Below are 25681 nucleotides of genomic sequence, written 5' to 3'. Positions count from 1 at the left end.
AATAGAAAAGATCTATGAAACTAAAAGTGGTTCTTTGAAAAGATAAATAAAATTGATAAACCTTTAGCAAGACTCATCAAGGAAAAGAGGGAGAGGGCTCACATCTATAAAATTAGAAAGGAAAAAGGAGAAGTTACAACTGAAACCTCAGAAATACAAAGGATCATGAGAGACTACTATAAGCAACTATATGCCAATAAAATGGATATCCTAGAAGAAATGGACAAATTCTTAGAAACGTACACTTCCAAAACTAAACCAGGAGGAAATAAAAAATATGAACAGACCAACCACAAGTACTGAAGTTGAAACTGTGATTTAAAAACTCCCAACAAACAAAAGTCCAAGACCAGATGGCTTCACAGGCAAATTCTATCAAACATTTAGGGAAGAGTTATCACCTATCCTTCTCAAACTATTCCAAAGATTGCAGAGGAAGGAACACTCTCAAACTCATTCTATGAGGCCACTATCAACCTGATGCCAAAACCAGAAAACGATACCACAATAAAAGAAAATTACAGGCCAATATCACTGATGAACAAAGACGCAAAAATCCTCAACAAAATACTAGCAAACAGAATCCAACAACACATTAAAAGGATCATACACCATGATCAAGTGGGATTTATCCCAGGGATGCAAGGATTTTTCAATATCTGCAGATCAATCAGTGTGATACAGCACATCAACAGACTGAAGAATAAAAACCATATGATCATCTCAATAGATGCAGAAAAAGCTTTTGACAAATTCAACACCCATTTATGATAAAAACCTTCCAGAAAGTGGGCATAGAAGGAACCTACCTCAACATAATAAAGGCCATATATGACAAACGTACAGCTAACATCATACTCAATGGTGAAAAGCTGAGAGCATTTCCTCTAAGATCAGGAATAAGACAAGGATGTCCACTCTTGCCACTTTTATTTAACATAGTATTGGAAGTTTTAGCCATGGCAATCAGAGAAGAAAAAGAAATAAAAGGAATCCAAATTGGAAAAGAAGAAGTAAAACTGTCACTGTTTGCAGATGACATGATAGTATACATAGAAAATCCTAAAGATGCTATTAGAAAATTCCTAGAGTTCATCAGTGAATTCAGTAAAGTTGCAGGCTACAAATAAATACATAGAAATCTGTTGCATTTCTATACATTAACAACAAAAAATCAGAAAGAGAAATTAAAGAAACAATCCCATTCACCACCATATCAAAAAGAATAAAATACCTAGGAATAAACCTACCTAAGGAGGCAAAAGCCCTGTACTCAGAAAACTATAAGATACTGATGAAAGAAACTGAAGTTAACAGAAACAGATGGATCGATATACCAAGTTCTTGGACTGGAAGAATCAATATTGTCAAAATGACTAATACCCAAGGCATTCTACAGATTCAATATAATCCCTATCAAATTACCATGGCTTTTTTCACAGAACTAGAACCAAATATCTTAAAATTTGTATAGAGACACAAAAGACCTCAAATAACCAAAGCAATCTTGAGAAAGAAAAAAGGGGCTGGAGGAATCAGACTCCCTGACTTCCAACTATACTACAAAGCTACAGTCATCGAAACGATATGGTACTGACACTAAAACAGAAATAAAGATCAATGGAAGAGGGTAGAAAGCCCAGAAATATACCCTTGCCCCTATGGTCAATTAATCTATGACAAAGGAGGCAAGACTATATAATGGAGGAAAGACAGTCTCTTCAATAAAGGGTGCTGGGAAAACTGAACAGCTGCATGTAAAAAAAAAAGACTGGATACTATGAAACTCTTAGAGGAAAATATAGGCAAAACACTCTATGACATCAATTGCAGCAATATTTTTTTTCAGTCGGTCTCCTAGAGTAATGGAAATAAAAACAAAAAATAAATAAATGGGACCTAATTAAACTCAAAAGCTTTTGTACAGCAAAGGAAACCATAAACAAAATGAAAAGACAACCAACAGAATGGGAGAAAATATTTGCAAATGATGCTACCGACAAGGGATCAATCTCCCAAATTTACAAACATCACATGTGGCTCAATATCAAAAAACAAACAATCCAATAAAAAAATGGGCACCAGACCTAACTAGACATTTCTCCAAAGAAGACATAAAGATGTCTAAGAGGCACATGAAAAGATGCTCAACATTGCTAATTATTAGAGAAATGCAAATCAAAACTACAGTGAGGTATCACCACACACCTGTCAGAATGGCCATCATCAAAAAATCTAGAAGCAACAAATGATGGAGAGAGTGTGGAGAAGAGGGAACCCTCCTACACTGTTGGTGGGAATGTAAATTGGTTACAGCCACTATGGAGAACAGTATGGAGCTTCCTAAGAAACTAAAAATAGAGCCACCATATGATCCAGCAATCCCACTCCTGGACATATATCCAGAGAAAGTCGTGGTTCAAAAGAATACATGAACCCCAATGCTCATTGCAGCACTGTTTACAATAGCCAAGACATGGGAGCAACCTAAATGTCCATTGATAGATGAATGGATAAAGAAGATGTGGTACATATATACAATGGAACATTACTCAGCCATTAAAAAGTGAAATAATGCCATTTGCAGCAACATGAATGCACCTGGAGATTATCATACTAAGTGAAGTAAGTCAGACAGTGAAAGACAAATATCATATGATATTGCTTATATGCGGAATCTAAAGAAAAATAATACAAATTCACTTATTCACAAAACAGAAAGACTCACACATTTGGAAAACAAACTTATGGTCACCAAAAGTGAAAGGTGGGGTGAGGGATAAATTGGGAGTTTGGCATTGACATGTACACACAACTATATTTAAAATAGATAACCAAAGTAACACAACATTGTAAATCAACTACACTCCAATAAAAATTTAAAAAATAGATAACTAACAAGGACCTACTGTATAGCACAGGGAACTCTGCTCAATACTCTGTAATAACCTAAATCGGAAAATAATTTGAAATAGGATACATGTATATGTATAACTGAATCACTCTGCTGTACACCTGAAGCTAACACAACATTGTTAATCAACTATACTCCAATATAAAATAAGAATTAAAATAAAGATGTCAGTCATCAATGGCCAGATGATGGATCCTTTAAAATTGGAAAAACTTCTAATCTGGTAAATTTTAGAGAACTCTCATTATAAACAGCTATTTTATTGGTACCTAAGGAAAGACCAGATCAAAACATGGATATAGAGAAATATAATGTCTAACCTTAAGAAATCCCTTAATCTAAAACAAATAAACCAAATAAAAACTAAACAAAGAAAAAAAAATACTGAGTCCTCTCTCACCCTTGACTCTCTTAATAAAAATGATGGACCCAAGAAGACAAAGCCTTCAGGTTTTAAGAATTTGAGATTTTTGGAGTTAATTCATTACTACAGAATAACAGCCTATCCTGGTGTGAGAGAAGTCAGTTTAGTCTGTTCAAACAAAAGGAAGCATCTGTGGGGCTGTAGGAGAGTAGATCCCAGAGGGATATGAAGGAAAATAAAATTAGGTAAATTTGGGCCAGATCAGGTAGAATTATGAGAGCCGTGGTTCCAGATTTGGACTTAGTTTACTGAGAGTGATGGGAAACTACTGTAGGGGATGATGAAACAAACACACACACTTAGCCTAATCTGTAATGCTTTGAAACTTATGTTAAAAAATGTAATGATTTCTTTCTTTTGAAGCTGATATTCAGCTTACCAGAAGTTTAATATGCTTTGATTAGAACTTAACAAATTATAAAACTGTGATTTAGGAGCTGAAAGGATCTCAGCTTAATACCTTAGATACTTTATAACATAAAACAAGGATGGATCTAAGTATCTTTCCATTGGAAACATTCAGAAATTTATGGAAAGTATGAAACTGACTTGTTAAAAGTAAAATAAAAACCAAAAACTTCTTAAAGTTTTCTCAGCTGTGTTAAACTTTTATTGGAAAAGGGTGAATTATAATTAAAAATATACATAGCTTTATGCTACAGAAGGATACGCTTCTTGTTATTGTTGTTCTGTTCAAAAGAAAGAGTTTGGCCACTTTATTTTTACTGTGAAGCTGATACAGCAGTCTTAATTTTTCTTTTTCCTTCTCAATAAGAAGAGCACATATTCGACATGTCAATGGCCATGATTGCTTCAACCCAAGCAGAGATGTGGAAATTGAAATAGGGGCTCAGTGGAGCTCTTACAGTGCATACATGTAGGTGTTTCCGTGGTTTCCATTCACTTTGTAGCTGCCATATCAATGGCAAAGAAAATAGGTTTGGTTGGATTTGGCAGCAGTTTTCCTCTAACAATATTTTCAAGAGATGGGATTGTTCAGGGTTGAACTCCCAATTATTTCCTGCTGTAGGAAGAAGTTTAAAACAATGTCTCCAGCATCAAATGTAATTGGTTCTTCTATTGACTTGCGTTTTTAATGTTAAAATTATATTCCTCTGTGGGAAGAATTGACAAATACCATTCTTTCTCATGTATGCATTAATATCCTTGAAAACTGAGTGGGTCTTTTTGACAATTTATTTCTGTGTCTTTGAGATCAAAGCTCTTAAGAGTTCTGAGATCAAAGCACTAAGGAGATGGGACACAAGATGTAACAAGAATAATATTTTGAAAGTATTCAGGTAAATAGATTGTGGATTTTATTCTCCCCCCATATATCATGCTCCTTTATCATCATTTAAATATTATGGTACTCAAAGAGAAGAGGGAACACTCTTTTTTATACCAGCATTATTCACAATTGTAAAAAGGTGGAAGAAACCCAAGTGTCCATTGATGGATGAATGACTAAACAAACTATGGTTTATACATTTAATTGAATAGTATTCAGCATTAAAAAGGAAGGGAATTCTGTCATATGCTACAACATGGACGAACCTTGAGGACATTATGCTAAGTGAATAAGCCAGGCACAAAAGACAAATACTGTATGATTCCACTTATATGAGATTAAAAAGTAATTGGATTCATAGAAACAAAGTAGAATAGCATTTTGCCAGTGCCTGAGGGGAGGAAGAAATAGGGAGCTGCTGTTTAATGTATACAGAGTTTTAGTTTTGTAAGATGAAAAAATTCCTGAGATTTGTTGAACATCAGTGTGAATATACTTAACACTCCTGAGCTGTACACTTAAAAATGATTGAGATGGTAAATATTATGCTATATGTATTCTACCACTATATATATATTTAAAGAGACGAGATGGTGAATATCATATCAAGAATGAGAAAGAAAGGGGATGTCTCTTACTGATAGAAAAATGAAGAAAGTAGACATTATACCACTGAACCCTGGAAAAGTTGGAAAAGAGAAAGAGAAGCATTGATATGAAGAGAGGTCCTATACATGTGTTCTTGTTTCTTCTCTGGGGATGTGACCTGACATAAACATCCAGGAAGGGTACGGAAAGAGCTAGGAACATCAGGGCAAACTTCCCTGGGGTAGACAGGAAGGATACAGGCCTTTAGGAAAACAACTCATCCTTTTTATCCAGCATGGCACAGGAATGGTATTGCAGCATCTGCAAGGAAGTAGCTGGATGGATGGATGAATTGAGAGTGTCCATCTCATTTCTCTTTCTTGTGTGGGACTGGCTAGGGGTGCGAAAAGTTCCTGTAGGCTGAGAAGGTTTCATAAAGGATGATAAAATGATGTCCGAAGAAACAGTACCTACAGATTTCACCTGAGAGACGCAGAACAGCACCACAATAAAGAAAGACTACGCATTCTGAAGCCAGTCTACCTTGTTTTAAATTTCTGGTTTCTCTACCTTCTAGCTGTGTAAATCTCAACAAGTTAATTAACTTCTCTGTACATTAGTTTCACTCCTTAAGATGTAGTAATAAAAATAATACCCACCTCACTTTGTCTTAGGATTTAATGAGTTTGTACACATGAAAATCCTCACACAACACTTGACACACAGTCCTCAAAAATGTCAGTTATTATTATTATAATTATTACAAGTATCATTATTACTGAAAAGGGAATGGGAGGAGAGTGATCAAACCTATATTTGTCAGCACTGCTTAAAGACACTAAGTCACCCCCCTTCACATGGCAATTCTAAAGCTTCCATCTTTTGCCACCTAAGTGAACATGGGTTAGGGGAAAACAGACAATCAGGTATAAAAAAAAAAAATTAAAAGCTAATTTTTTGTACATTAAGTTTAGTGTGAGTAAATTTTTGATTCCACTATTTATGGGGTCCTTGAGTGTTCCTAATCTGTGTACTTGCACCTAATATTTGTGGGATTTGGGTGAAGGCTATAACTAGAGGCCCGTATGCCATCTGCATAAATATTTCAATGATACAAATCAAGCTAACAAACTTAAGATTTTTTTTAATTTTAACTTTTAATTCTATTTTTATTATATCTTTGGTTTGAAACCTACACACTTACAATGAACTGGAAGGCCAGGCTTGAATTTAGAATTAGCATGCAGTTCCATGCTAGAACCTGGTGGGGCAGAGAAAGTAGGCCTTGTCCCTTGCTTCTCACCCACCCCCTTCTTTCCCACCATATGTCTCTGACCTGTACTGCAAGAGGCCTAAGGCACATGCATTTTGTCAGCCACATCATCAAGCTCCATCTACATACACCTTTGTAAACAGACACCCCTTGCACACTCCTCAGGCCAAGAGTTATAGACATCAGCTACATGGGCCACCCTCCCAGTACTTGAAGCATGGTATAATTGGGGAAGGGGCCTGGGCTTTAGGTGGACACATCGCTTTAGCACAATCAACTCCTTGCCCCATAGAGAAGACCTTGGCCAGAAGACCAGAGCAGTGTTTGCTCCTGCAGCCTAGAGTAAGAGCTCTTCTTGCCTGTACTGGTGAGTGGCAATGTGCACCAGAAACTGATTCCAAATCCCTCAATTACAACTAGAGAGAAAAATCGTCCAAAGTTAGAGGCCATCCCAAACCTGAAAGAGAAACAGTATACAGTAGGGGCTAAAAGATATTCAACAGATAGAGGAATGGAAGTGACACATAAGGTTATCTCTAATACCTTTCTTAAAATCAGGCATTTTGAAAAGAATGAACCTCTTCCAGAAAGAGAAACCAAACTCCAGCAACAGCAACTCAGGCTGTGAATGTGGTGACTGGAGATGTACCATTTCCCACTGATTCTAAAAGCACGTTTATTTTACATTTTAACATCTTGAAATTGGACTGTTTCCTATAATTGATGATACTTTACAATGGCCACCAGCCAAGAAACAGTTGTGACATGGTTGTCAATGCCTGCGCAGGCACAAACTTGATCGTAGCTGTTCACCACCAACCCCTCTTCTCTTGTGTGTGCTGTTGGCTCTGTACAAGTTGCATCGCATTGCTAGTTAAAATGTCTTCAAAAAGGTAACACTAGGATTTGGAGCTGAAACAAGTTAGCTTGTGTGCAGGAAGACAGAGAAACAGAACAGCAGGGCATAACTTAGATGTCAGTGAAACAAATGTTCATTATTGGAAGAATACCTACAACTTCAATGTTTGCAAAGTAACAACGAAGTGAATTATGGATCTTAACAGGAAGATAGGCACAAGTAGATGAAATTAGTGTAACATTTTATTATTGAGTTTATTGGTTACCTGTTGCTACAATAATGTTGCATAACATCAGTGCAAAACTCAGTGGTTTAAAACAACTCATTTATCATGTGCATGTAGCAGAAGGTCATTTGGGGTTCAGCTGGCCTAAGTGGGAGTTACTTAGATGTCTCTGTTTCTGCTCTGTATGTTATGTGATTACATCAGAGTTTATTTATACATTCCCCTATTGATCATTGCTTCCAGTTTGGGCACTAGACATTGTCATACAAGATGTTTTGTGGACAAATATTTTCATTTTTCCAGGTAGACAACTAGTAGTATAATGTCTAGGTTATAGATAAATAGAAGTTGAACTAAACAAAAAAAACTTCCATAGTTGGTGTATCATTTTACACCCACATCATCAATGTATGAGGGTTCTATTTGCTCCATATCTTCACCAATATTTGTATGAATGAGTCATCCCACCATCTTTTGGCCTGCAGTGTTTCTGATGAGAAGTCAGCTATCATTCTTAGTTATTCCTTTGTACTTAATGTGTTTTTCTCCCCTCTGCTTTAAGATTGTCTCTTTCTTTTGGGCTTTCAGCAAATTGACTATGATATGCCTAGATATGGCTTTCTTTATTCTACTCAGGACCTGTTACTTGGCATTTGTTAAGCTTTGCAACCTGTGGATTGATAGTTTTTGTTAAATTTTTAAACATTTTGGCCATAAAACATGTTTTCTTCCACATAATTTCAGTTTTCTCCTTTTAGAACTCCAAAGACACATGTATTAGACAGCCTGATAATACCCAGAAGTTGCAGATGCTCTATTTTTTTCCTACCTTTTTTCCCACTGTGTCCTTCATTTGGAAATTTTCCATTGGTATATCTTTAAAATTACTGAGTCTTTCTTTTATACTATCCAACTTATTTTAATGCCCATACAATGAAATTTTGTTTTCAAATATTATGCATTTCAATTGTAGAAATTTGATTTTTTTATTTTCAAATTCCCACTTCTCTCCCCAAATAGTTCATCTCTTTAATATTTTATTCATCTTTTCCATTAGTTTCTTAACATATTTTTCATAGTTAAGTCGTGGAGCTGCTAATTCTAGTATCTGGGAAATTTCTAATTCTGTTTATATTGATTTTTTTCTCTTGGTAACGAGACATACTTTCCTGCTTCATCACATATCATAATGTTTTATTATATGCTGAATATTGTGTATAAAATAACAATATAAAATTGTTCCAGAGAATGCAAGCCATTGCCCTGTTTGGCAGTTAAGGTGAGGGCACTGGCATTGTGTAGCGCCAAACTGGACTTGTGCTATAGCACAGCTTTAGTTATATTAATTAGTCCTTCCTCAATTTTTCTGTGTCACTACTGTCTTTTTTATCTTGCCCATGTTTGAGCCAGGAGAAGGTTAACTTTCAGTTTAAGGTTTTTTGTTTCACTTTTGGATTCAACTTTGGCAGTGCTCTGGGATCTAAGTAACACAAGAATATGTGATTTTTCTCTGCTTATCAGCCCCTCCTCCATGGCTGATTTCTTGATGGTATTTAAGTAGAGCAAACTTATTTGACTACGCAATCTATTTTTTGTTTGGAATCTTTTAGACTTAGATATCTCCTGCCATCTCAGTATCACCTAAACTCAGATTTTTTTTTTTATTCTAACTGCAATGTCATTATAAACATTTTATTAGCTTACAATGGCATTGTATCTTTCTAAAAACCATGTATTATTTGAAATCATAGAGAGGATCCCAACCTCTGATAGGAAATGTGAGATATACAATTAACACATAAATGTAAAAGGCAAAGACCTTCAAAGGCAACATCAACTGTAAAACTGAGACAGCTCATCAATACAAATTGGTTATGTAAATGTAAACACAATTAACTTTACTTTTTTTTTCTTTTGAATTTTATTTTATTTTTTTATACAGCACGTTATTATTAGTCAAAAATTGTATACACATCAGTGTATACATGTTAATCCCAATCACCCAGTTCAGCACACCACCATCCCCATCCCCCTGCGGCTTTCCCCCTTGGTGTCCATATATTTGTTCTCTACATCTGTGTCTCAATTTCTGCCCTGCAAATTACTTCATCTGTACCATTTTTCTAGGTTCCACATATATGCACTAATATATGATATTTGTTTTTCTCCTTCTGACTTACTTCACTCTGTGTGACAGTCTCTAGATCCAGCCACATCTCAACAAATGACCCAATTTCATTCCTTTTTGTGGCTGAGTAATAGTCCCCTGTATATATGTACCACATCTTCTTTATCCATTCAACTGTCGATGGGCATTTAGGTTGCTTCCATGACCCGGCTATTGTAAATAGTTCTGCAATGAACATTGGGGTACATGTGTCTTTTTGAATTATGGTTTTCTCTGGGTATATGCCCAGTACTGGGATTGCTGGGTCATATGGTAGTTCTGTTTTTAGTTTTTTAAAGGAACCTCCATACTGTTCTCCATAGTGGCTGTATCAATTTACATTCCCATCAACAGTGCAAGAGGGTTCCCTTTTCTCCACACCCTCTCTAGCATTTGTTGTTTTTAGATTTTCTGATGATGCCCATTGTAATGGGTGTGAGGTGATACCTCATTGTGCTTTTGATTTGCATTTCTCTAATAATTAGTGATGTTGAGCAGCGTTTCATGTGCTTCTCAGCCATCTGTATGTCTTCTTTGGAGAGATGTCTATTTAGGTCTTCTGCCCATTTTTGGATTGGATGTTTGTTTTTTTAATATTGAGCTGCATGAGCTGTTTATATATTTTGGAGACTAATCCTTTGTCCATTGATTCATTTGCAAATATTTTCTCCCATTCTGAGGGTTGTCTTTTCATCTTGTTTATGGCATCCTTTGCTGTGCAAAAGCTTTGTAGTTTGATTAGGTCCCATTTGTTTATTTTTGTTTTTATTTCCATTACTCTGGGGATTGGACCAGAAAAGATCTTGCTGTGATTTATGTCAAAGACTGTTCTTCCTATGTTTTCCTCTAAGAGTTCTATAGTGTCCAGCCTTACACTGAGATTTTTATTCCATTTTGAGTTTATTTTTGTGTATTGTGTTAGGGAGTGTTCTAATTTCATTCTTTTACATGTAGCTGCCCAGTTTTCCCAGCACCCTTTATTGAAGAGACTGTCTTTTCTCCATTGTAAATCCTTGCCTCCTTTGTCATAGATTAGTTGACCACAGGTGTGTGGGTTTATCTCTGGGTTTCTATCCTGTTTCATTGATCTATGCTTCTGTTTTTGTGCCAGTACCATATTGTCTTGATTACTGTAGCTTTGTAGTATAGTCTGAAGTCAGGGAGTCTGATTCCTCCAGCTCCGTTTTTTTCCCTCAAGACTGCTTTGGCTATTCAGGGTCTTTTGTGTTTCATATAAATTTTAAGATTTTTTGTTCTAGTTCCATAAAAAATGCCATTGGTAATTTGATAGGGATTGCATTGAATCTGTAGATTGCTTTAGGTACTATAGTCATTTTCACAATATTGATCCTTCCAATTGAAGAACATGGTATATCTCTCCATATGTTGGTATCATCTTTACTTTCTTTAATCAGTGTCTTATAGCTTTCTGCATACAGGTCTTTTGTCTCCCTAGGTAGGTTTATTCCTAGGTATTTTATTCTTTTTGTTGCAGTGGTCAATGGGAGTGTTTCCTTAATTTCTCTTTTAGATTTTTCATCATTATTGTATAGGAATGCAAGAGATTTCTGTGCATTAATTTTGTATCCTGAAACTTTACCAAATTCACTGATTAGCTCTAGTAGTTTTCTGCTGGCATTTTTAGGATTCTCTATGTAGAGTATCATGTCATCAGCAAACGTGACAGTTTTACTTCTTCTTTTCCAATCTGTATTCCTTTTATTTATTTTTGCTCTCTGATTGCCACGGCTAGGACTTCCAAAACTATGTTGAATAACAGTGGTGAGAATGGACATCTTTGTCTTGTTTCTGATCTTAGGGGAAATGCTTTCAGTTTTTCACCGTGGAGAATGATGTTTGCTGTGGGTTTGTCGTATATGGCCTTCATTATGTTGAGGTAGGTACGCTCTATGCCCACTTTCTGCAGAGTTTTTATCATAAATGGGTGCTGAATTCTGTCAAAAGCTTTTTCTACATCTATTGAGATGATCATATGGTTTTTATTCTTCAGTTTGTTAATATGGTGTATCACATTGGTTGACTTGCGTATATTGAAGAATCCTTGCATCCCTGTGATAAATCCCACTTGATCGTGGTGTACGATCCTTTTAATGTGTTGTTGGATTCTGTTTGCTAGTATTCTGTTGAGGATTTTTGCATCTATATTCATCAGTGATATTGGTCTGTAATTTTCTTTTTTAGTAGTATCTTTGTCTGGTGTTGGTATCAGGGTGATGGTGGCTTTGTAGAATGAGTTTGGGAGTGTTCCTTCCTCTGCAACTTTTTGGAAGAGCTTGAGAAGCATGGGTGTTAGCTCTTCTCTAAATGTTTGAAAGAATTCACCTGTGAAGCCATCACGTCCTGGACTTTTGTTTGTTGGAAGATTTTTTATCACAGTTTCAATTTCAGTACTTGTGATTGGTCTGTTCATACTTTCTATTGCTTCCTGGTTCAGTCCTGGAAGGATGTACTTTTCTAAGAATTTGTCCATTTCTTCCAGGTTGTCCATTTCATAGGCATAGAATTACTTGTAGAAGTCTCCTATGATGCTTTGTATTTCTTTGGTGTCTGTTGTAACTTCTGCTTTTTCATTTCTAATTTTATTGATTCGAGTCCTCTCCTTCTTTTTCTTGATGTGTCTGGTGAAAGATTTATCAATTTTGTTTATCTTCTGAAAGAACCAGATTTTAGTTTTATTGATCTTTGCTATTGTTTTCTTTGTTTCCATTTCATTTATTTCTGCTCCAATCTTTATGATTTCTTTCCTTCTGCTAACTTTGGGTTTTGTTTGTTCTTTCTCTTACTATAAACTTCCCTCTTAGAACTGCATTTGCCACATCCCATAGGTTTTGGATCATCGTGTTTTCATTGTCATTTGTCTCTAGGTATTTTTTGAGTTCCTCTTTGATTTCTTCAGTGATCTCTTGGTTATTTAATAAAGTATTGTTTAGCCTCCATGTGTTTCTGTTTTTTTACTTTTTTTCCCCTGTAATTCATTTCTAATCTCAAAGCATTGTGGTCAGAAAAGATGCTTGATATGATTTCAATTTTCTTAAATGTACTGAGGCTTGATTTGTGACCCAAGATGTGATCTACCCTGGAGAATGTTCCATGCACACTTGAGAAGAAAGTGTGATATGTTGTTTTTGGATGGAATGTCCTATAAATACCAATTAAATCTCTCTGGTCTATTGTGTCATTTAAACCTTCTGTTTCCTTATTTATTTTCATTTTGGATGATCTGTCCATTGGTGTAAGTGAGGTGTTAAAGTCCCCCACTATTATTGTGTTACTGTTGATTTCCTCTTTTAGAGCTGTTAGCATTTGCCTTATGTATTGAGGTTCTCCTATGTTGGGTGCAGAAATATTTATAGTTGTTATAACTTCTTCTTGGATTGATCCCTTGATCATTATGTAGTGTCCTTCCTCATCTCTTGTAACAGTCTTTATTTTACAGTCTATTTTATCTGATATGAGTATTGCTACTCCAGCTTTCTTTTGATTTCCATTTGCATGGAATATCTTTTTCCATCCCCTCACTTTCAGTCTGAATGTGTCCTTAGGTCTGAAGTGGGTCTCTTGTAGACAGCATAGAGATGGGTCTTCTTTTTGTATCCATTCAGCAAGCCTGTGTCTTTTGGTTGGAGCATTTAATGCCATCACATTTAAGGTAATTATCGATATGTATGTTCCTATGACCATTTTCTTAATTGTTTTGGGTTTTGTTTTGTTTTGTTTTGTTTTTTTGTGGTACGCGGGCCTCTCACTGTTGCGGCCTCTCCCGTTGTGGAGCACAGGCTCTGGATACGCAGGCTCAGCGGCCATGGCTCATGGGCCTAGCTGCTCTGCACCATGTGGGATCTTCCCGGACTGGGGCACGAACCCATGTCCCCTCAATCAGCAGGCAGACTCTCACTGCAGGCGGACTCTCCCTCTCACACCGCGCCACCAGGGAAGCCCTGGGGGTTTTTTTTGTAGTTCCTTTTCTTCTCTTGTACTTCCCATTTAGAGAAGTTCCTTTAGCATTTGTTGTAGAACTGGTTTGGTGGTGCTGAATTCTCTTCGCTTTTGCTTGTCTTTAAAGCTTTAGATTTCTCCATCGAATCTGAATGAGATCCTTGAAAACTCAGATATCTTTTTTGTGCCCCTGAAGAGTCTCTTTATCTATGGCAGGCCCACCTCTCCATCCATCCACATTGAGACAAAGAACCATCCCTCAAGTAGAGAAGTTTATATGGTACTCTGTCCATCTGTGCAGCACTTGTTTTTCTCTGGAATTCAGTTCATCAAGGCTCCATTTTATCTATTAATCCTCATTATCATCTTAGAAGATAATATTTATTTCATCCACTTTGTTGATGATGTTGTTCTTATCATGATTTGGAAGGAAATTTTTGGTTATTCTCCATATAAACTGGAAGTAGAAGTCAATTAAATATCTACCTTTGAACTTAAAATTGCATTCCCAGTTTTATATTATTCTTTATAAAAATTACCCCAAATTGAATAAGCCTTATGGCACACATACCTAGCTCTCTCTTAAAATAATTAAAACACTTCATTCAGAGTGCAGTTTTTCAAATCAAGGAGACACTAAGATAGACATAAGGTAAATCCTCCCTGGAATCTGCATCAAACATGTTTCCTCACTCCATCATCTAACACCTTCTCTGACATGTTCTATCTCTCTTTTTTTTACTCAAGAAACAGAGGTAGAGATAAGGGGAGGAGGTCAGTACAAGGCAGAGTAGAGTCAGAAAGCAAGGAAGAAGCCATGCTGGAGGCAAAGAATTTGGGAGGATAGTAGAGAAATAATTTTGAGGTATATTATAAGTTAAGCCTCTAGCAAATGTAGATGTTGCAGTTAAATTCATGTATTACAGTTTGTTGTGTTCCACATTTGAAATTCCAAGACAGCAAGGTGGTGGAGGGGAGGGGGAGTGTAGGCAGCCCACAGGGAGTGTGGTAGAAAGAGGGCTGGAGAGAGGAAGGTGAAGTTGTGGTCAAGGTGCAAAATAAGAACGAAACTTGATTGAAAAGTCCTTCACCCAGCCCACAACCCATATCGCTGTTTTGGTCTTGTAACTAATTCTTCCTTGCCTTTCCTATCTCCCAGTTAGAGGACTTGCTTAAAGGTACAGCCTGTAGCCTGTCCCTGATCAACACATTCCCCTCCTCGCACACTTCCCGTCCTCACCTCCCATCCCACTCCACACACAACTGAAAATCAGTTAGGAGATCTCTTCAGCTCTCCCTGACAGGCCCAAGCTGCACACAGAATAATAGTTCCAGTTTACTGTTTTTTTTAAGGCTTTTGGGTTATATTAAGAAATAGAGGTTCCTAGAATATACAAAATTCAACTCAGTTTTGAATTCATTAGCTCAAATCCCTATGTGTTCCTATTGTAATTCTTCCCTCCAGCATAAATAATTCCTCTACTTTTAACAAATCTTTGTAGCAGGTCTGCAGCTCACAAGCTTTAGATATCCTCTGATATCAGTTTTAAATCTCCTGAGCTATGAATGGTCCCTGGCAGCTCTCTGCCAAGCAACTGTTTTAGCTTCAGACAATCTATGGAGAGCTGAAACTACAGATCAAAACAAGAATATGGGGCATCATTAGTTATCCCAGAAAATCCTGAGGGGGAAAACGAGTGTTCTATCCCAACGCCACCATAGATTAGTAGGTTTTGTCTGGCTGAGAGTAATGATAAAGAGAGTCATTCACATTGGGGGAAAACTGTCAAAAAGATTTTAACACTCAGACCTAGTTCTCTACCTTATGGTAGTTTATGTAGACTGTCTAATTCTGCTCACAGTCTAAGAGATTTATTACATAAAATTTTCTCCAGAAGGACTGGTTCAAGATGCTGGAGTAGAAAGACATGCACCCACTCTCTCTTGCCAGAGCACCAGAATCACAACTAATTGCTGAACAATCATTGACAGGAAGACACTGAAACTCACCAAAAAAGATATCCCATATCCAAACACAAAGGAGAAGCCTCAATGAGACAGTAGGAGGGGCACATTCACAATAAAATTAAATCCCATAACCACTGGGTGGGTGACTCACAAACTGGAGAACAATTATACCACAGAAGTCCACCCACTAGACTGAAGGTTCTGAGCCCCACTTCAGGCTTGCCAACCTGGGGGTACGGCAATGGGAGGAGGAATTCCCAGAGAATCAGACTTTGAAGGCTAGCAGGATTTGACTACAGGACTTTGACAGGACTGGGGGAAACAGAGACTACACTCTTGGAAGGTACACACAAAGTAGTGTGCACATCAAAACCCATGGGGAAGGAGCAGTGACCCTATAGGAGACTGAACCAGACCTACCTGTTAGTGTTGGAGGGTCTCCTGCAGAGGTGGGGCATGTCTGTGGCTCACTGTGGGGACAAAGACGCTGGCAGCAGAAGTTCTAGTAAGTACTACTTGGTATGAGCTCTCCTGAGTCTGCCATTAGCCCCACCCAAGGGACTGTAGGCACCAGTGCTGAGTTGCTTCAGGCCAAACAACCAACAGGGAGGGAACTCAGCCCCACCCATCAGCAGACAAGCAGATTAAAGTTTTACTGAGCTCTGCCCAACAGAGCAACACCCAGCTATACCCAACACCAGTCCCTCCCAACAGGAAGCTTTCAAAAGCCTCTTAGATAGCCTCATCAGAGGGCAGACAGCAGAAGCAAGAAGAACTACAATCCTGCAGCCTGTGGAACAAAAACCATATTCACAGAAAGACAGACAAAATGAAAAGGCAGAGAAGTATGAACCAGATGAAGGAACAAGATAAAACCCCAGGAACACAACTAAATGAAGTGGAGATAGGCAAACTTCCAGGAAAAGAATTCAGAATAATGAGAGTGAAGATGATCCAGGCCCTCAGAAAAAGAAAGGAGGCAAAGATTGAGAAGATGCAAGAAACGTTTAACAAACACCTAGAAGAATTAAAGAACAAACAAACAGAGTTGAAAAATACAGTAAGTGAAATGAAAATATTCACAGAAGGAATCAATACAGAATAACTGAGGCAGAAGAACAGATAAGTGAACCTGGAAGACAGAACGGAGGAATTCACTACCGTGGAACAGAATAAAGAGAAAAGAATGAAAAGAAATGAAGACAGCCTAAGAGACCTCTAGGACAACATTAAACGCACCAACATTCGCATTTAGGGGTCCCAGAAGGAGAAGAGAGAGAAAGGACCTGAGAAAATATTTGAAGAGATTATAGTCGAAAACTTACCTAACTAGAAAGGAAATAGCCCAGGTCCAGGAAGGGCAGAGAGTCCCAGGCAGGATAAACCTAAGGAGAAATATGCCGAGACATATGGTAATCAAACTGACAAATATTAAAGACAAAGAGAAATTATTAAAAGCAACAAGGGAAAGCAACAAATAACATACAACAGATCTCCCATAAGGTTAACAGCTGATTTCTCAGCAGAAACTCTACAAGCCAGATGGGAGTGGCAAGATATATTTAAAGTGATGAAAGGGAAGAACCTACAACTAAGATTACTCTACCCGGCAAGGATCTCATTCAGATTCGATGGAGAAATCAAAAGCTTTACAGACAAACAAAAGCTAAGAGAATTCAGCACCACCAAACCAGCTCTACAACAAATGCTAAAAGAACTTCTCTAAGTGGGAAAGCAAGAGAAGAAAAAGACCTAAAAAAAACAAACCCAAAACAATTAAGAAAATGGTCATAGGAACATACATATCGATAATTACCTTAAATGTGACGGCATTAAATGCTCCAACCAAAAGACACAGGCTTGCTGAATGGATATAAAAACAAGACCCATATATACGCTGTCTACAAGAAACCCATTTCAGACCTATGGAAACATACAGACTGAAAGTGAGGGGATGGAAAAAGATATTCCATGCAAATGGAAATCAAAAGAAAGCTGGAGTAGCAATACTCGTATCAGATAAAATAGACTTTAAAAATAAAGACTGTTACAAGAGATAAGGAAGGACACTACATAATGATCAAGGGATCAATTCAAGAAGAAGTTATAACAATTATAAATATTTCTGCACCTAACATAGGAGCACCTCAATACATAAGGCAAATGCTAACAGCTCTAAAAGAGGAAATCGCTCGTAACACAATAATAGTGGGGGACTTTAAGACCTTGCTTACACCAATGGACAGATCATCCAGACAGAAAACTAATAAGGAAACACAACATTTAAATGACACAATCGACCAGATAGATTGAATTGATATTTATAGGACATTCCATCTGAAAACAGCAGATTACACTTTCTTCTCAAGTGCACATGGAACGTTCTCCAGGATAGATAACATCTTGGGTCACAAATCAAGGCTCAGTACATTTAAGAAAACTGAAATCTTATCAAGCATCTTTTCCCACCACAACGCTATCAGATTAAAAATCAATTACAGAGGAAAAAATGTAAAAAACACAAACACATAGAGGCTAAGCAATACGTTACTAAATAACCAAGAGATCACTGAAGAAATCAAAGAGGAACTCAAAAAATATCTAGAGACAAATGACAATGAAAACATGATGATCCAAGACCTATGGGATGCGGCAAATGCAGTTCTAAGAGGGAAGTTTATAGCAATACAACCCTGCCTCAAGAAACAAGAAAAATCTCAAATAAACAATCTAACCTTATACCTAAAGGAACGAGAGAAAAAAGAAAAACAAAACACAAAGTTAGTAGAAGGAAAGAAATCATAAAGATCAGAGCAGAAATAAATGAAATGGAAACAAAGAAAACAATAGCAAAGATCAATAAAACTAAAAGCTGGTTCTTTGAGAAGATAAACAAAATTGATAAATCTTTTGCCAGACACATCAAGAAAAAGGAGAGGACTTGAATCAATAAAATTAGAAATGAAAAGGAAGTTACAACAGACACCAAAGAAATACAAAGCATCATAGGAGACTACTACAAGCAACTCTATGCCTATGAAATGGACAAACTGGAAGAAATGGACAAATTCTTAGAAAAGTACATTCTTCCAGGACTGAACCACGAAGAAATAGAAAATATGAACAGACCAATCACAAGTAATGCAATTGAAACTGTGATTAAAAATCTTCCAACAAACAAAAGTCCAGGACCAGATGGCTTCACAGGTGAATTCTTTCAAACATGTAGAGAAGAGCTAATACCCATGCTTTCGAACACTTCCAAAAAATTGCAGAGGAAGGAACACTCCCAAACTCATTCTACAAAGCCACCATCACCCTGATACCAAAACCAAAGATATCACAGAAAAAAGAAAATTACAAACCAATATCACTGATGAATGTAGATGCAAAAATCCTCAACAAAATACTAGCAAACAGAATCCAACAATACATTAAAAGGATCATACTCCAATATCAAGTGGGATTTATCCCAGGGATGCAAGGATTCTTCAATATATGCAAATCAATCAATGTGATACATCTTTTTAACAAACTGAAGACTAAAACCATATGATCATCTCAATAGATGCAGAAAAATCTTTTGACAAAATTCAACACCCATTTATGATAAAAACTCTCCAGAAAGTGGGCATAGAGGGAACCTACCTGAACATAATAAAGGCCATATATGACAAACCCACAGCAAACAATATTCTCAATGGTGAAAAACTGAAAGCATTTCCTCTAATATCAGGAAAAGGACATGGATGTCCACTCTCGCCACTATTATTCAACATAGTTTTGGAAGTCTTAGCCACAGCAATCAGAGAAGGGAAAGAAATAAAAGGAATACAAACTGGAAAAGAAGAAGTAAAACTGTCTCTGTTTGCTGATGACATGACACTATACACAGAAAATCCTAAAGATGCCACCAGAAAACTACTAGAGCTAATCAATGAATTTGGTAAAGTTGCAGAATACAAAATTAATGCACAGAAATCTCTTGCATTCCTATATACTAATAATGAAAGATCAGAAAGAAAAATTAAGGAAACACTCCCATTTGCCATTTCAACAAAAAGAACAAAATACCTAGGAGTAAACCTACCTAAGGAGGTAATAGACCTGTACTCAGAAAACTATAAAACACTGATGAAAGAAATCATAGATGACAGAAACAGATGGAGAGATATACGACGATCTTGGATTGGAAGAATCAACACGGTGAAAATGACTATACTACCCACAGGAATCTACAGATTCAATGTAATCCCCATCAAATTTCCAGTGGCATTTTTCACACAATTAGAACAAAAAATTTTACAATTTGTATGGAAACACAAAAGACCCTAAATAGCCAAAGCAATCTTGAGAAAGAAAAATGGAGCTGGAGAAATCAGGCTCCCTGACTTCAGACTATACTACAGGGCTACAGTAATCAAGATAGTGTGGTACTGGCACCAAAACAGAAATATAGATCAATGGAACAGGATAGAAAGTCCAGAGATAAACGCATGTACCTATGGTCAACTTATCTATGACAAAGGAGGCAATGATATGTAATGGAGAAAAGACAGTCTCTTCAATAAGTGGTGCGGGGAAAACTGGACAGCTACACGTAAAAGAATGAAATCAGAACACTCCCTAACACCATACACACAAAAATACTCAAAATGGATTAAAGACCCAAATATAAGACCAGACACTATAGAACTCTTAGAGGAAAACATAGGAAGAACACTCTTTGACGTAAATCACAGCAAGATCTTTTTTGACCCACATCCTAGAGTAATGGAAATAAAAACAAAAATAAACAAGTGGGACCTAATGAAACTTAAAAGCTTTTGCAAAGCAGAGGAAACCATAAACAAGACGAAAAGACAACACTCAGAATGGGAGAAAATATTTGCAAATGAATCAATGGACAAAGAATTAATCTCCAAAATATATAAAAAGCCCATGCAGCTCAATATTAAAAAAATAAACAACCCAATCCAAAAATGGGCAGAAGACCTAAATAGACATTTCTCCAAAGAAGACATACAGATGGCTGAGAAGCACATGAAACGCTGCTCAACATCACTAATTATTAGAGAAATGCAAATCAAAAGCACAATGAGGTATCACCTCACACCCATTACAATGGGCATCATCAGAAAATCTACAAACAACGAATTCTGGAGAGGGTGTGGAGAAAAGGGAACCCTCTTGCACTGTTGGTGGCAATGTAAATTGATACAACCACTATGGAGAACACTATGGAGGTTACTTAAAAAATTAGAAATAGAATTACCATATGACCCCGCAATCCCACTACTGGGCATATACCTAGAGAAAACCATAATTGAAAAAAGACACATGCACCCCAATGTTCATTGCAACACTATTTACGATAGCTAGGTCATGGAAGCAACCTAAATGCCCATCGACAGACGAATGGATAAAGAAGATGTGGTATGTATATACCACGGAATATCGCTCAGCCATAAAAAGGAATGAAATTAGGTCATTTGTAGATATGTGGACGGACCTAGAGACTGTCATACAGAGTGAAGTAAGTCAGAAAGAGAAAATCAAATATTGTATATTAACACATATGTGGAATCTAGAAAAATGGTAAAAGGCTTCCCTGGTGGCGCAGTGGTTCAGAATCCACCTGCCAATGCAGGAATATTGGTTCAAGCCCTGGTCCAGAAAGATCCCATATGCCACGGAGCAACTAAGTCTGTGTGCCACAACTACTGAGCCTGTGCTCTACAGCCCATGAGCCACAACTACTGAGCCCATGTGCCACAACTACTGAAGCCCCTGTGCCTAGAGCCTGTGCTCTGCAACAAGAGAAGACACTGCAATAAGAAGCCTGCACACCGCAACGAAGAGCAGCCACCGCTCCCCACAGCTAGAGAAGAGCCTGTGCGCAGCAACGGAGACCCAATGCAGCCAAAAATAAATAAATGTTTAAAATGGTACCGATGAATTGGTTTGCAAGGCAGAAATAGAGACACAGATGTAGAGAGCAAACGTATGGATACCAAGTGGGGGACGTGAGAGGGGTGTGGTGGTGGGATGAATTGGGAGATTGGGGTTGACATGTATACACTAATATGTATAAAACAGATAACTAATAAGAACCTGCTGTATAAGAAAATAAATTAAATTAAATTAAATTAAAAAAAAAAAACTACCCTCTCTCTCATGCCACATTTCCTCCTTAATCTGAATTTAGTCAGTCCTGATGTATGTCATACAATGTATGCTTGATAATAATAAACCTTCATGCACTGTTCCCCAAGTCAAAAAAATTTTTTTTCTCCAGTATTGAAGTACCAAGACTGATCCTTTTCTATTCACACCTATTTCTATTTTCTATTCAAAACCTATGTAAGGAGTCAGGCTGACAGTGTATGTCTTTATATCCATGAAGGCAGTGTGTGGAGAATTTGTCAAAAGCACAAAGTGAGTCATCTTATTTTTCTTTATATCAAAGCACTGCAGAATTTAAAGACATTAGAAGTCATCTGCTAAATTATAGTGAACAGATCCTGTAGTGGGCTGCAACTATTCCATGTGCAGGTTGGGCCTGTCACGGAGAGCTGAAGAGATCTCCTAACTGATTTTCAGTTGTGTGTGGAGTGGGATGGGAGTGAGGATGGGAAGTGTGGGAGGAGGGGAATGTGTTGATCAGGGACAGGCTGTACTTTTAGGGAAGTCCTCTAACTGGGGGATAGAAAAGGCAAGGAAGAATTAGTTGCAAGACCAAAACAGCGATATGGATTGTGGGCTGGGTGAAGGACTTTTCAATCTAGTTTCGTTCTTATTTTGCACCTTGACCACAACTTCACTTTCCTCTCTCCAGCCCTCTTTGTACCACACTCCCTGTGGGCTGCCTACCCTCCCCCACCCCTCCACCATCTTGCCATCCTGGTGTTTCAAATGTGGAACACAGCAAACTGTAATACATGAATTTAACTGCAACATCTACATTTGCTAGAGGCTTAACCTATAATATACTTCAAAATTCCTTTTCTTTCTCTACTATCCTCCCAAATTCTTTGTCTCCAGCATGGCTTCTTCCTTGCTTTCTGACTCTACTCTGCCTTGTACTGACCTCCTCCCCTTATCTCTACCTCTGTTTCTTGAGTAAAAAAGAGAGATAGAAGGTGGCAGAGAAGGTGAAAGATGGTGGAGTGAGAAAACATGTTTGATACAGAGTCCATGTAGGATTTACCTTATGTCTATCTTAATGTCTCCTTGATTTGAAAAACTGCACTCTGAATGAAGTGTTTTAATTCCTTCAGGAGAGATCTAGGTATGTGAGTCGTAAAGCTTATCCAATTTGGGGGAATTTTTATGAAGAATAATATAAAACTGAGAATACAAATTAAGTACAGAATGTGTCAAAAGCACAAAGTGGGTCATCTTATTTTTCTTTTTATCAAAACATGGCACAACTTAAAGACATTAGAAGTTATCTGCTAGCTTATAGTGAACAGATCCTAGAGTGGGCTTTTCTTGTCCTTTTGGCAATCATTCTCTTTTTCTTCTGGTCATAGGCATTTGGACTTTCTTTTGCAAAATTATCTTTCCTCCACTGTTTGTAGTTTTGGTGCAACTGTTAATCAGGGTAGTATACTGACTTCCCTTAGGGACAAGTGTCATTCACTTCAGGCCATCTGGACATCTGAACTTTGAGTCTTGAGTTCATGGATAGAAGAATAAAAATCACAACGTTTTAGAGATGTTACTTGTCATCAGCAGCATGTGGATAAAACTGTCACTCACCCCTGTCATCCAATTCCTCTGAGCTGTAACTGTTCCCACCCTGCCAGACCTAGTTCTCTTCAGTCCTCTTAGTAATTATAGTACCTCCTCATACCCTTCTAATAAATTCTCTTTTAGTTAAATTAGCCAGGCTTTGTTTGTATTGTTTACAACCAAAGAAAACCAACTCATACAAGTGCACAAGGTTAGGGAGATGGCAGATGATCTTAAGAGTAATTAGCTACTCTATAATATGCCTCCGCTTTCCTAACAGTACAAACATTATCTTATTATTTAAAGTTCTGAAAGAGCTGTTTAAGTAGAAATTGATACTTTGTGAGACTGCAACAAGATGTAAAAGATTTAGTTAGGAAGGAGTTTCAAGCAGCACCTGTAATCTATGTGGAGAAAGTGATGGATTAGTAAGGCAAGTCTGGTGTTCCTAAATCCAGAAGGGTTTAGAACTGGCATTGCAAACTGAAATATCTGTAGGGAATGAGCAATGATGCAAGTGAGTGAGACATCTGATATACTCTCACTTCCATGAAGAAAAATCCTTGCCCATCTTTCTTTAGCGTCTCCTGTCTTTCTCTTCAGTTTTCACCTCAGATAGAGACACTTGTCCAGAGACATGTTGCTGAACTCTAAGGAAAACACCAATGCCAGTGTAGTGACGAATGGCAACTGAAACTCACCCTCTTTTTCAGAGAAACAATAGGATCATAAAGACTCAGGAAATGGAGAACGTATGCCCTTTACATGGGGCAACGTTCCTGATTTTTTTAAAAGTAATGAGAATTATCAATATTTTTCTTAAACATACAATCATCTGTTTATTATGTATTGGTAACTAATTTGATTTAAAAAAACATTAGGTCAGGCCAGGAAAAACAAGTATGCATTCTGTTCCTGGGCTATGATAATTGGTATAGATTTGAGGCATGTAAAACACTTATGGAGCACAACATTCAAGCGAACAAAATATTTTTACAAATTAAACTCATAAGCTAGAACAAGCCACCACAGTCATGGGATGAATCCCTGGGGGTGGCCTGGTGGATCCCGTAGGGCCCAGCAAGTGATGGAGAATAAGCAGAGAGAGGAAAACTTTTCTGGTGCTGGCAGCTCTGGAGGGAGTTTTGATGCACTTCTCTAGGCCAGACAGGTGAATCACATGTGGGTCAGTAAGTGGTTTGATCATTTCATTGTATATATTAGAAATAATTTAAAAAAATAAATATTGACACTCCAAATTTATGAATTTATTCATTCTAGATCGTGGGATGCCCAAAGCTGAAAAAAGAATGTTGTATCCATGTCAAGTTGCTTTTAGATGACTGCATTTTACTACATGGGCTACCCAGAAAAAGGAACCACTGTTTTGCCAGTGAGCATCTTCAAAGAAGAGAATACGACAGACATCACTGTTCAGATCCATTAGCCAAACTACAGTGGCTTTGGACAGGTAGTTTCCAAAATACATCAGCCTTATTTACAGCCAACAGCAGCAACAGACAGTGGGTATTTTTCTACTGTGACACGAGGCTCCCAAATACTAAGGCAGAAAGTGGTTTTTGACATACACTGCTTTGAGGAAGAGGATTGGGAGTGGGAGGTGAAATGATAGAGGAAATTTCTGTATCCTAATAAATATAGAGGAGAAAGAAACAATTTTACTTAGGGACTAGATTAAAATAGTTGAGAAAACAAAATAATACAGCAGGAAATCAACCGGTATGATAAACAGAGATCTTCCCAGAAGGTATATGCCACATAGGTTTAAGTGTGTCTAAGAAAGTAGAAGATTCTGCTAATTCTTGGACATTTTTGTTCTAATAAATACCACTGTAGTATTTATTGGTTTTAAGTGATTCATTTCTTGTACCCTAGGCACCCTGTTTGCCCATATTTAAAATAAACCTAATTAATTTGGATTTTGGAAATTTGCAACCTGAAAGTGGAAGAATTTGCTAACTTGACTTTTCCTGCTCATTGATGCACTGAGCAGGATGTGTGTTTTATCTGTTTTTCATCATGATTCACCTGTGTTCCCAAGCTTCTATTACCTAGGTGAAATATACCAGCTCTAGGAGAGTAAAGCTGATTTCTTATTAATACAGAAAAATAATAAGTTATTTATGTGAGCATAATGGCAATATGGAAGGTAATATGTTCATTATCTCATTTAAATTTTAATTCTCATCAAAATGTCAGCTAAATCATGACATGTCACTTCTGCTTTTACATTTGAGAAAACTAAGATACAACGTT

At 37.2% G+C, this 25681-nt stretch overlaps 1 long non-coding RNA gene across 1 annotated transcript in view; it reads right to left on the bottom strand.

Moving 5' to 3' along the window:
- LOC111183756 (uncharacterized) overlaps window positions 1-19994 on the bottom strand; it is a 107381-nt gene extending 87387 nt beyond the window's left edge. The window contains exon 1 of the long non-coding RNA XR_002647104.2: window positions 16088-19994. This is a non-coding gene — a long non-coding RNA (uncharacterized LOC111183756). The remainder of the gene's footprint in view (window positions 1-16087) is intronic.
- Window positions 19995-25681: the final 5687 nt, after the last annotated feature.

Source organism: Delphinapterus leucas, chromosome 3, assembly GCF_059928025.1.
Source record: "Delphinapterus leucas isolate spDelLeu-1000000601 "Yukka" chromosome 3, BTC_Dleu_Yukka2, whole genome shotgun sequence".
Taxonomy (NCBI): domain Eukaryota; kingdom Metazoa; phylum Chordata; class Mammalia; order Artiodactyla; family Monodontidae; genus Delphinapterus; species Delphinapterus leucas.
This window is presented reverse-complemented; position numbering and strand designations above follow the sequence as displayed.